This window comes from Gekko japonicus, unplaced genomic scaffold, assembly GCF_001447785.1.
Source record: "Gekko japonicus isolate JY-2015 unplaced genomic scaffold, Gekko_japonicus_V1.1 scaffold301, whole genome shotgun sequence".
Taxonomy (NCBI): Eukaryota; Metazoa; Chordata; class Lepidosauria; order Squamata; family Gekkonidae; genus Gekko; species Gekko japonicus.
This window is the reverse complement of record NW_015175364.1, coordinates 371,444-385,140: the sequence shown is the minus strand read 5'-3', so window position 1 is coordinate 385,140 and position 13,697 is coordinate 371,444.

The window sequence follows — 13,697 nt, the reverse complement described above, 5'->3', positions numbered from 1 at the left end:
AACCCGAGCTGGAGACCACCGAGGCCCCAGCTCCACCGCCGGCTTCCGCACCGGAGGGCGGAACCCAGGTGGCCCCAGCACAGGGCCCCAGATGATCGGCAAGGGTGCGACAGCCCCCAGCGTACCTGAAAGACTATGCCACCTAGGGGTGGTTCCGGACTATGGGGGGAGAGGTGTTGTGTCCACTGACCGCCACCGGAGGTCAGTGCATATACCCGAGCTTCAGTCTGGGAAGACAATGGGGACTAGGATCCTAGTCCCTCCACTGGGGAACCAATGGGAGCCATGGCAGGAGATTCAAACCCACCAATGGTGACCAAGGGGTGGTCCCCAGGTGTGTATATAGTTGGCCTGCCGGCCGTTTGTCTGCATGTCTTCTTGTGTGCCTAATAAAGCGTGCTATGCACCACGTCGTTATCTGTCGTCGATCCATGCGGCTTCCCACTACACAATAGACCAGGGCCAGGGCTTTTTCAGCTCTGGCCCCCGCCTGGTGGAATGAGCTCCCTTATGAGATCAGAGCCCCGTGTGACTTATTGCAGTTCCGCAGGGCCTGCAAGATGGACCTCTTCCACCGGGCATTTGGTCGAGGCAGCAGATGTTCCCCTCCCCAAGGTTTTTTGGCCATTCATCCACCAGTGGCCTGATCCTGACTGGACATCCGATTAGATACTAAATTGCTTTAACATCTGAACTTCTTGTTTACATGGTATTTTATGACATGATATTATGTGTAAAATGTTATTTTAATATTATTTTAATTGTATTATTTTAGCTGTTGTACACTACTCTGAGCCCATTTGGAGAGGGCAGTATATAAATCTAATTAAATAAATAAACAAATTTTCCATTTTAATGCCCATTCCCCAAGTTTGAAGAGATCCTTTTGGAGCTCTTCACAATCTACTCATCCCTAACTCCAGCACCACTGAGGATTAAGACCAGGGTTGCTTCCCCTCTGGTGGTTCCATGACCAGGTATTTTAGAGCACAGTCATAAGAAATGCTCCCGCTAAGCTGTAGAGTCTTGTGAGCAAAAATTCTACTTTGTGAGCTAATGGCATTAAAGTTGTGAGTGAGCAATTTGACTACTGCATAAATTAGTTTGCTCTGGAGCCATCCTTCCCGAGCGAAGACAAAAATCTGTGAGCTGGAGGCTAAAAAACTGTGAGCTAGCTCACACTAACTTAGATTAGAGGGAACACTGATCATAAGGTATCTAGACATTTTACCTCTTTGGTGTGACTGGAACACAGATTTATCCATTCAAAATGAGGATAGTTAAAGGTACCCAATACTGCAACTCACTCTCCTTTGGCTGCCTCCCTGATTTCATTTTCCATCTCAAAATCATTCTGAACGTTTTGGTTGGAGGGACGATAGCATGTCCCCATTATTAAATTACTATTGGGACCCAGTATTGTCACCCACAGAGATTTTGTGAAGGAGTTGATCCTTTTAAAAGTTTCAAATTTGCTAGACACTTTTGGATGCCCATAGCAACTCCTCCTCCAGTATGCCATTCCCTGACATTCTTATAGAGTTTATATCCGGGGATGACCGTATCCCACTGGTTCTCTCCCTTCCACCAGGTTTCTGTTATGCTCACAATATCTATGTTTTCCTTTACAACCAAGCACTCCAACTTCCCCATTTTGGGTCAGAGGATTCTGGCATTTGCATAGAAACACCTGCACACTATGTTTCTCTTGGGTGCTTCAGATGAGCTGCTATGTGACTTGTTGCTTCCCCCACTGTGTAAATTTAGATTATTAATCCCTGTTGGTACAAAGACTCCCCCCTTCATTATTCTCTGCAGTGCCACATACAGTAACAGTGCTATATAAATAAAACATAATAATAATTTTGATTTGAACAGGAACTCTATCCAATAATATATGTCCCCATAATCTACTTTGGCCACAATCCAGAGAACATACTGAATAGCTCCTTAAAATACTGCAGATCTTTGGATTTGTCTTTCTGCAGTAGCAGCTCCCTGTGTAACATGTAATATTGTTTGGTGGGCTGCCAATTTAATATATAAAAAAAATAAGAGCTCACATTGGCCGTGCACAGGGGAACACTTAAAGCAGCTCTCGGAAATGTATGCACAGATCAGTTTCCTCTGCTAAAACAAAGGGGAAAACTGTTCTGTTGTGGGAGCTCTGGGTACACATGGGGGATCTGTGCTCAGAAAGGTTGCTGGACTGGAGCATCTGCTTTTTATGATTCTATAAGATAGCTGCACATTTATTCCTCTCTAGACAAAATGAGAGCACAGACCCCCTGAGAACCATGTAGTACATTATTTCCTATGAAGCAGTGCACCAAACAAAATCAATACCTAATGAAATATTCTAAGTATGTGCATCTTTGGATATTATATCACTCCAACCCACTCTTTGGGAAGCCTTTATGCTTCATAAGAACCACTGAGATTTAGGATCCACTTCTCTGTGTTATACCCAGCACATAATTTGCAAGCGACCTTGTTCAGAACAAGCATTTGTCCATGAACCAGTGACATTTCAATCATTGTTCTCTAGCAGCAGGAAATATTCACAAGGAAAAGCTTAAAAATTGATAAACGTTACAAAATGGGGAATGGCAATGTTATTCAGTCTTCAGTTCTTAATGTATTTCATTTCGATTTAGGTCAGCATAGATCAATATTTTGAATTGCAAGCAAAATGTAATTAGCAAGGTAGGGTAAAACACTGGATTACAGTATATGCTACATACGATTTTTAATATTTAATTGGCTGGGAAGTTTGGCAGCCCTGCCTGCTGCTCCCTGCGCCCAGTGGCAGCTCATGCTTGAGCTCAAAAGGATGACGACAGGCAGGGAAGTGGTTGAAGAGAGGGAGAAGAGAGCTGTGGGCCAGATTAAAGCCCTGGATGGGATGGTTCTGGCCCATGGGCCATAGGTTTAACATCCCTGGTTTAGGCCCTAAGTGCTTGTGGGTGATGCTCCCTCTAAGCTGTGAGCAAAAAAATCTACTTTGTGAGCTACTGGCATTAAAGTTGTGAGCAAGCAATTTGGCTACTGCATAAATTAGTTTGCTCTGGAGCCATCCTTCCTGAGTTAAGACAAAAATGTGTGAGCCGGAGGCTAAAAAACTGTGAGCTAGCTCACTCTAACTCAGCTTAGAGGGAATACTGCTTGTGGGTAAAATAGGCCTTCCTCCTGCAAAAGCCAGACATCAGCCCAGCACTCCAGGACCACAGAAGCTAAGCTTCCCAGATCTAGTATCTCAGCTGTGAGCTGGATTGATTATTAAAGAAGCATATTGTGTTGTGGGAACTGCAAATACACAGTGAGGCATTTCCACACTTGTAAAAGAAGCATTGCAAGATTCAGGATAATAAAATGTAGACTGATTCAATGAACAACAAACTGCATTGTCTCCTGGGTTTAACTCCTCCAATGTATATGAAAATCAGCTACTTGTTGCTTCTTAAAGCGGCATGTATCTTGTTGACTCACAATGCTACGAAACTGCTATACAGATGCCACAAAACACTTAAAAATGCAGAAGGATACATACTCAGCAGATGAAATGCCTGCGGAATTCATTGGTATGTGTAAATTAGAATCAGATGGGTAGCCATGCTGGTCTGAAGCAGCAGAACAAAGTTTGAGACCAATTTTGTTGGTCTTAAAGGTGCCACTGGACTCAAACTTTGTTCTATAAATTAGAATATTTAGATAGTCATTGAGGGGAAGAAGGTTAGGAAAACTGTTTTTGAAAAACTATTTAATAGGGCTGCAGTCTTAGATACCCATAATGCAAGCTGGATTTTTTTTTTTGTTCAGTTGCACAGTCGAGTCCGACTCTTCGCAACCCCATGGACCAGAACATGCCAGGCCTTCCTGTCTTCCGCCGTCCTCTGAAGTTGGCTAAATTTCATGTTCATTGCATCTATGACACTGTCTAACCATCTCATCCTTTGCCGTCCCCATCTTCTTTGACCTTCAATCTTTCCCAGCATCAGGGTTTTCTCCAGTGAGTGCTCCCTTCTCATTTGGTGGCCAAAGTATTTGAGATTCAGTTTCATTATCTGGCCTTCCAGGCAACAGTCAGGGTTGATTTCTGGGGTTAGGTACAGCCAAAAGCTTTTTAGAACATTTTTTACTACGTCAGTCATCCAGTAGAATGAGGAAAGTGCTATCCTACTTAAAACCAGCTTGTCAATTTAATTTGATGTTTTAGCATTTATACTTCTAAATCTTAGTCTAAATATTTTGACTTCAATATGAAATGTGGATTAACTGGCTTGCATCCTGAGAATCCACTGACCATCAGAAGTGGCTGTTTTTGGACAGAGCAGGTAACTGAAGTAGGAAAGGACAGGTGGGAAATTCAGTTTTTTCCAGTGGTTTTTTTTGTTTGCCCCCCGCCCCCCAATATGCAGGCTCTTTATACACATCATTAATCAGGACTCTGTTGATAGAACAGTAAAACACTGAGTGGAGTACCATCTGGTAGGAGGAATGCTCCATTAGTGAACAAGTGAAATCTATGGGTTGGATCCAGAGTAAAAATTCCACTTCTGCTAGAACTCTTGTGCAAGCAGAAATACAAGGAAAACCCCATGGTAAATGTTTGTGCTGAGAAATTTACTGTGTCCCCACTTGTATTTCTACTTGCACAAAATCTTGGTCAAGTTCAGACGGGCAGTTTGCCCCAGTATAGGCATGTGTGAGAAACGTTTCACAACCGGATTAAATGGACCATTCACACAGGCACATCTGTCCGGCGTTCCCCACTCATACTCAACCCGTCTCGTAACACTTTGCTCCCAAGTTTAAAAGATACCTGGTGAAAGTGGTAACAAACCCTGGAAAGCACGATTATCCCATGTCCATCCTACACCAACAAAGTGTGAATGCCAAAACCCGCATTTTTCTTATATGCTCATGCACATAAGCGCATATCTCCAGATCACAAAAAAAGTGCCACACCTTACAGCTGTGCCTCCAGGCCAACAGTGGGAACGCTTCCTTGCACCTCCTCTTGGTATGCTCCCGCATCAGTCACTGCAGTGGGAACGGGAAAACCCGGAACAATTTATTCTGGGTCTTTTTTGCCACAACTCCCTCCCATTTCAAACTGCCTGTCTGAACTCAACCCTCATTCACCCAGTTCATGGTCCCTATAATACATAGGGAAGGATGGGCTAAGCATTGCACAGGATCTTGCTCAAGCAAAACTGCACTATGTTCATTTATGTTTCCGCTTGTGTATTGCTGGAATGAAACCTATATGTGTATCCATGTGTATGTAGATCTATACATTCCTATGTCTATCTAAATGTACATATTTGTGTATCCTTAGTATGGTACAGGTACATTTATTATGATGTTTACAGGCACTGTCCATGTGTAAGTGAGCATTGTTGGAATGAGTGCTGCTCTTATGCGACTGCCGTTCATTTTGGGGCTTTCTGAGTGGTTCCAAATGCCCTACTAAAGAAATACTGGGGGGAGGGGGATTATTTGGAAATAATGAATATCATTCTGGAAGCTTGGAAGGGCAAAAATCTGTGAAGGAAAAGTCAATGGGAATGTTTAATAAATGGCCATGATAAAACAGCATAAATCCAGCTTGAACTAGCATTAGTGAAGTAGTTAAACACACTCATTTAGGAAGCAAAACACCATTGCAAGTGAAGCTGCAAATGCAAATACCACAAATCACTGACAAAATGTACTTAACCTTCGAAGTAAGAAAGGGGATAACTGGGAGCTGCTGACTATCTGCTGCTCAAAAAAGGGGTGGCAGCTTTGTTCTAATATTCTAACACTGATGTTGCAAAGTTGTTTTTAGGTCTGTGTTTTTTGCCCAGTGAACATTCCCCAACTGGGCTAGATGATTCCAAGATTATGGTAATTAACGGCAGCAGCCATCAATGGGCAGGGCATGCTCTCTGGCTCCTTTATGCCCCTTTGAATTGCCAGTGCAGGGAATTCTAACTGCTGAATTATTATTTCTTTCCTATATCCTTAAGAAAATATTGTTTTAGCTATGTTTGTATTTGAGCTTTCATGCTGCTCTTCTACCTCCCATGTGGAGATGGCTCTGGGGAAGAAGACACCATGTTTGTGAGCACAGCAGTATGTATGACAGGTAGCCTCAAAGATGGCAATAACTGATGCAGGTAAATCTCAAAACATGCTGCCTCAAAATTTATTGTCTGCTTGTGTAAGTCTATCTGTGCTGATTATTTTAGCATTTTCAGCTGGTGATTTCACAACACTTCTTGTTTCAGTGTAGATAAGCATGTCTGGAGGGGGTTACTGTATTTCAATATCTGGCATGCTGATAAGAATACCTCTTCTATAGGAAGAAAAGTATTCATGCAAAGAAGAAGACACACCACCCTTACTGGCAATAAATACATCAGGATAAATCTGTGATTTATAGACCTTCCTTCTGATTTTGTCTTTGCAAATATCAAATTCTTGACATACAGTTTTGGAATTTCAGTCACTTGGAACAAATTGCACTGTTATTTTTGGCAATATATGACCGGTCAGTGACCTGTTCTCCCCCCCAAAAAAATATCAAGTATCTTTCTGCAGTGTATACATTATGGCTTTCACTTGAATCACTGTGACTACAACAGCATTTCCCCCCAGCATTAATGTTAATGTCTTCATTCCTGCTCCTGTGCTTCCTGAAACACTCTTGACATTACTATTTCCTTTTGGAGTTACTTTGGCAGTTGTTATAACTTTATTGGGGCACACAGTCTGTGTAGTGGCCAAAAATTTCCATGAAGTTCCACACCTCTGTGGGTACCTGTGAAAGGGGGCATGTGTCTTGCACTGCATGGGATAGCACAACAGAGTACCTTTGAAGAGACCATAGCACTGTGTGACCATGTAGACTGGAAGGATTTCCTAAGAACCATGTGGCTCATCATTCACAACCCAATATATATATATATATGTTTCTGTGTGTAAAATGTATGTGGTCATGCATGCATATACATAGATAGGCCTCAATAAAGAATTTCAGTCCACCCCCAATTAAAGCCTTTGCTTCAGATTTTCCACTGAATTTCTGGGCTTGTCAAAACAATATTGATTTAACTGTGAAATATCAGAGTGGACTTCAAACTATTGATATGGAATGCAAGCTTGAATCAGATAAATATATCAAACACACATTATAGCAACTGTCTATTATAAACTGTCTATTGTATCAGCTTCTATACATTATGACTGTAGGCTTGCAAATATTGTGCCATTCTAAATATTGTGCCTTCTAGACAGCTGCAGTGCAGAATAGACAGTAGATAATAAAATCAGTTTGAATGGCCAAACAAAACAAAACAAAAAAATCCTTCATCAGCCCTGTAGGTACAGTATATTTAGACAGAATGGGTGGCCACTGTACTGACTTTGCACTGCAGCAAGAAGCAGAGCACTGGTCCTTTAAATAGCCATTTCCCCATTGTCCATTTCCTTAATGTGACATGTGCCCCTGCAATGAGATGAAATGGCAGGTCCATCTATCTTGTCATGCCTACTCCTAGCACAGAATGGTAGAAAAATCTGCCCCATTTCCACTAAGTGATAGTGAATATTATATTTATACCTCACCTTTCTTCCTTTGTGAAACTCAGGGTGATGTGCATGACATTCTTAGGAGGTGTCCCTTCCAGCTAGACTGAAGCCCAGAGGTGCCACATTTCAGTAGAGTACTGTATTATGTGCCTTCCAGCCATAACCTGGGTTATACGTTACAAAATTGGTTTTATTTAAAACTATTGAGAAGCATGCCCATTTTTATCCTGCCCTTCCAAAAACCTCTGGTTTAGCATTCATGATCTAGGGATGCCAGCCTCCAGGTAGGAGCTGGAGATCCCCCCCGGAATTACAGTTCATCTCTAGACTACGGAGATCAGTTCCCCTGGACAAAATGGCTGCTTTGGAGGGTGGACTCCATGGCATTGTACCCCACTGAGGTCCCTGTTTTCCCCAGGCTCCAACCCCAAATCTCCAGGAGTTTTCCAACCTGAATCTAGCAACCCTTCTCTCCATCCCTCATCGGTGGCTGGGGGAGGACTTGCCAATCCTATTGGCTTTTCCCGATTGCACCAGACCTGTAAAGTGGATTAGGTTGATAGTTGTGATTAGCCAAAGCTAGCAAGCTTCACAGCAGGGTAGTATTTGAGTGAAGCTCTCCCAGATCTTAGTATGACACTAACTACTACACTATGCTGGGTCTTGTACTCCACTGTATTTTGGTAGCAGAACTTTAAAAAAAACTAGCATTGAATGGGTGATTTGGTGATTTAGCAGCAGAAAAGCAAGAGACTCCTCAAATCTGACAGTACTTTAAGGGAAAAAATAATGATGCTGGATTCTGGAAGGTATACTTCTGGAGGCTACTATTTATATAACTCCCAAGATGGAGGAAATGTTCTTGAACCATGATGAGTACCTCTTCCATTGGGCAGGGCTGGACAGGCTGCTGTATTTTTATTTTCACTGTCTCTTTATTACAGATGCTCTTGGGTGCCTGAATTTTCATATCCTTCCTTCGACATCATTTATCTGTTTTCTCATTATTTGGATATTAGTCCCTCTCCCAGGAAGAACATTAACCACCACATTGGTTTAATATTTACTCTTCATGCTGGCAAGATTCTTTTTAATATTTTGTGTAAAGATTAAACCACTCAGTCAGAGCAGTTTCCTTGTGCTGCTTAATAAAGGCTGGTATTTATCTCCACTCTGCAGTACAGAAATGTTTCCTCCACAGTGCACCTTCCACCTGGGTAATCTGAAAATTCCCACATAATGGAGACAATGACAGTAACCACAAAATAAGAAAGAGAGAGCCAGAATGCTGGACTAGAAGGCATTGTATCTATTCAGGGAGGACGCATCTTGATTATTAATAGTTCCTCAATCCCAGTGGAAACTCATTATGTCCGGTTAGTTATTCTCTAAACTCAGCTTTTGCGTTAAATAAGGAGCAGTGGCTACAACCAACAAAAGAAGGGATTGTATTTCACAATGAGCAGAGGGAAATAAACACAAAGAGGAAAGCTAGAGGGGGTTCATGATACCAGAAGCAAACCTATATTTAGGAACAAAAGACTTTAAGGAGGCAAAACTGTGTCAAGCAAGGAAAGAAGTCTCTCTCTTTAATAACTGTAGTGTTTAATGAAATTTATGATACAAAAAAGGCACGATTTACAGGGAAAGGAGGTAATAAATAACTTTAGAATTTGCAATTTGGTCTTGTCTCTCCTTGAATTAAATTCCTATCAGGGTCTGTTTCCATTTCCTTACCCATACAATGTAGCTGGGGTCCCCAACTAGAGTTGGGCAATACCTGGAGATTTTGGGGGTGGAGCCTGAGGAGGGCGGGGTTTAGGGAGGGCAGAGACTTCAGTGAAGTATAATGCCACAGAGGTCACTTTCCAAAGTGGCTATTTTCTCCAGGCGAACAGATCTCTGTTGCCTGGAGAGCAGTTGTAATCAATGTTCCCTCTAAACTGTGGAGTCTTGCGAGCAAAAATTCTACTTTGTGAGCTACTGGCATTAAAGTTGTGAGTGAGCAATTTGGCTCCTGCATAAATTAGTTTGCTCTGGAGCCATCCTTCCTGAGCAAAGACACAAATGTGTGAGCCGGAGGCTAAAGAACTGTGAGCTAGCTCACACTAACTCGGCTTAGAGGGAACACTGGTTGTAATCCCAGGAGATCTCCAGCCACATCCTGGATGCTGAAGCGATTACTACAGTAAATGACTTTGCAACATATCTTTATTGACTCTTCGGTCCCTGCCACACGGCAGGGAATTAGGTGCTAGTACCGCGGCTAAAGTGAGCCGCGGCAAAGTTGGGACGGCGCGGCGGGATCTCACAGATCCCCCGAGCCGCGTCGCAACGCTCCCCGGCACGATCAGATGCCGGGGAGAACGCAGCGGTGGGAAGGGGAGCCTGGCGAACTGCGCATGCTCACACATGCGCAGTTCGGCCAGGAGCCGGGGATGCGCCGGCGCAAGGACGCGCCGGCGATCCCACGGCCAGCGTTGCTGCGGCCCTTCGGAAAGAACCACCTCGGGAGGTGGTTCTTTTTCGCCGCGGAGCAACGCTGGAAGGGACGGAACCGGGACGGATCCGGCACGCTCCCCAGATGTTGAGGTGGGATCGTGCCGGTTTGCTCCGCCCCTGTTCCGTCCCGCTTCCGGACCAAATGGGCTCGTATGAACAGGGCCTTCGTTATTTTTGTCATGGATGTTGTTTTGGGATTTGTACTTCCTCCCATGATCTCTCATGTTGGCAACCCTATCCCCAACCTTGTTAAGAGTTAAGGCAGCAGATAATTCACATTGCCAGAAAAATCACTTTCTGTAGTGTTGTGTACTAAGGATGAGTCATCCCTAAACTAGCCCTGGGGTTGGGTTGGGTTGAGCTTCCATCTACAAAATAATAGTTGGCTAGGATCCTAGAATGGACCAATATAGAAACAATGTAATGTAAATAGCCTATCATTCGGAGTGGGAGTATTTGGGGTGTGGTTTTTTGAATGCTTAAAAACCAGGCTTTTGCCTGGGATTTTGTCTTCCTTCTCCTTGCTGAAATCACCAATAAAGTAGAGCTAATCACTGTACTTGGGGTTCATCCATGGAACCCACTGTTTAACATGTAGTCTGTCATAGTGTCATAGTGAAAAGAAAAATGGTAGGAAATACTCAACTGCTTCAAGTGGGTTACATTGGTAGTGTGTTCAGAGCTGCAATAAAGATCCAGTTCTTTGTATCAGAAGGTGTAAAGCGACATTTGAACTTTTGATTTCTAAATTTGAAGTGTGTATCTCTGTGTTGGACATCAGATTTTAAATCTGAGTTTCAGCCAACCAGATTCAGCAGAAACTTTTTTAAAAAGTCCTCTGCCCTTTATTGGCTTTAGCTGGAAAGACAGGACTTATTGGTGCCTGGATTTGGCTGAATATTCTAGTACAGCCTCACAGCAAGTAATACATTACTTAGCATTTATACTATTCCAAAGTATTTAAAGTTCTATAAACAAGAGACCCTCTAAAGTTCTACACATAAGAGAACCACGATGTTATAGTGGTTAGAGTGTCAGCTGAGGGTGCGGAGACTCCAGTTCGAATCCCCACTCTGCCATGAAAGTTTGCTGGGTGAATTTGGGTCAGTAACTCTTTCAGCCTAATCTACGTCACAGGGCTGCTGTAAGGATAAAATAGAGGAGGGGAGAATGATGTGAGCTGCTTTGAGTCTCCGCTGGGAAGAAAGGCAGGGGGTCTAAATGAAGTAAATAAATAAACAAACAAACATATAATGTAGAATGATCTGCTGTGATGTTTTCTGGCACATAGGTGAGAATCCTCATCAGGTTTAGGACACCCAACACTTTGACAGATTAACTCTTACAGCACCTCACCTAAAATGGGTCAGTGTTACTTATCTGGGAAGGGAGATCATGGCTCACTTAAACCTATCTGGTGAGTTTGTGTCTGAGGAGAAGATTTGAGCTGGCATCTAGGTTCTAGGCAATGGGAGTTAAATCTACATTATTCTGGCCCTTGAGAAAAGGACTAGGAATGTAGATCGCAGCTATGTCTGTTTTCTCACCAGTTCAGTCCTATCAAACTGCAGGGGTTGTCAAAATGCTTTTTTGTAAGAAGTATTTCAGAATCTATGTCTATAACTTACGTATTCCTCTCTCTTTTGACATTTCAATAGAAACCCTGCTTTTGTCACTGCTGGAAAATCTTTTGAAGCAAAGCATTTCCCCCCAAGAGATTATTTTACAGGTTTTAAAATAAATAAATATTCATCATCTTTTGGTCTGTGCATACCCAAGGCTTGGTTTTAGGTTACTTTCAATTAGATGGTTTATTGACGGAGATCAAAGATTTTAGTTGCAAGTTGTGCTGTTCTGACAATAAATTATGCCATCTGTTAACTACTTCCCTCCACTACTCTTTGAAAAAAATACATTGGGAACACCACCTTTCTCTCCCAGTAGGTTTTTCTTTTATGCTTATCTTTAAAATATAAAAAATTACAGTACAAAAATACACAGATAATAACATTCATACAACTGAAACTGTCCTGAATTAATAGTATCCACATTATAATTATTTTCATAAAGTTAATGAAATGCCAGCATCCCAATAGAATACAGGACAAGGATCTGGGAGATAGATCATAATCTCCATTCTGCCATGGAAACTCACTGGGTAACTTTGGACCACTCACTGTCTCTCATTCTAACCTACCTCACAGGGTTGTTCTGAGGATAAAATGGAGGAGCAGAGAAAGGTGGTGATGATGATTTTCTTTTATAGTCTGCCTTTCTTGTTGGGACTCAAGATGGATTACAAGAATAAAAAACTATTCAGTCAGTCAGTAATGCGATTACAAAATGTGATACATCAGTCAATCAATAAACAGATTACAAGGCATGCAAATAACTATGACACCCCCGTCCATTTCCCTCCCTCAGAGGCAAGATTTTCCTGCCATTTTTTCTTTCCCTTTTGAGACTGAGCTGCCCTAGTTGTCTGTTTTCTTCTTGCCTGAAGAACTCTGGCTGTCCCACCCTGTCACAATATAATATTTTGGCTGTTTGCTCAGTCCAGGAACCTGAGGGAAGGAATGGGAGCCCCCTTTAATTTATATGACTTAAATGGCACTCAAGAAGTTTTAATATTCTAAATTAACAAAACATTTTATTCAACTTAGAGAGAAAAGATCAGATGAAATCAGGGGTAAGATTTCTGAGGTTACTCAATATGGATAACTCTGCGGTAAAATGCACAGACTTTAGTTCTTATGTTTCAGGCTAAGCACCGCTGAGATTTACCTCCACTGGCATTTGCGGTCAGGAGGTGGGGAAGGTCAGAGGGAGGCTGACCTGGCTTCATTGCCCCATCTGGGAGGGTGGGGCCAGGATGGGCTGGTGCTCCATGCCTGCCTTGTCAGGCTGTAAGTCACAGCACAGAAGTGGGGGGAGGCTGCGGGGGCTATATACGCATGTCCATGTGGGATCCCGGCCTCTTTGTTGTCCTTGCCGGCTTGCCCACCCTCCTTTCCTCCCTAGTTTTATTAGACTGATAAAATGTATAATTTTGTTACTTTGCTCATTTATTATCATGGCTTAGCAGATTGGACATTGGGTTGGATCCCTTGGGGGGGGGAGGCTGGGCCTGGAGGCATGCCTCTCCCCTTTTGGGGGGGCTCCCATAAGGGCCCTTGGAGTGGGGAGCCACTCAGCCACATGACCAGGTGTGGACTGCTGGCAGGCTTCTCCTCTGGGTGGCAGGGGGACCATGCAGAGGTTGGTGCCTGCATGTGTCCTGGTATCCTATCACTCCAATGGGTGGTCCCCCAGCAGGCAGGCTGGGGGGGGGAGGCTTACATTGGGTGGAAGGTGGGTCACCTGATGCCTGGATTCATCCCTATGCTGCACCATTGCTCCTTTGTTTGTATTAATAAATTAGCTGTGGCCATGTTTCTTACCAAAACAATTTGTATGTACATTAATTCCTTCCAGCACCTCCCCCACTACACTCTTTGAATCCTCAATGAGAGTTTCTTAAGCTTTTCACAGTGACTTAAATCTTTATGTTGAGAGGCTTTTGTTCCAGTGTTTTCTTTGAGCATTCTCTGACTCTTTTGGTTTCCAGAAGGCTGGTA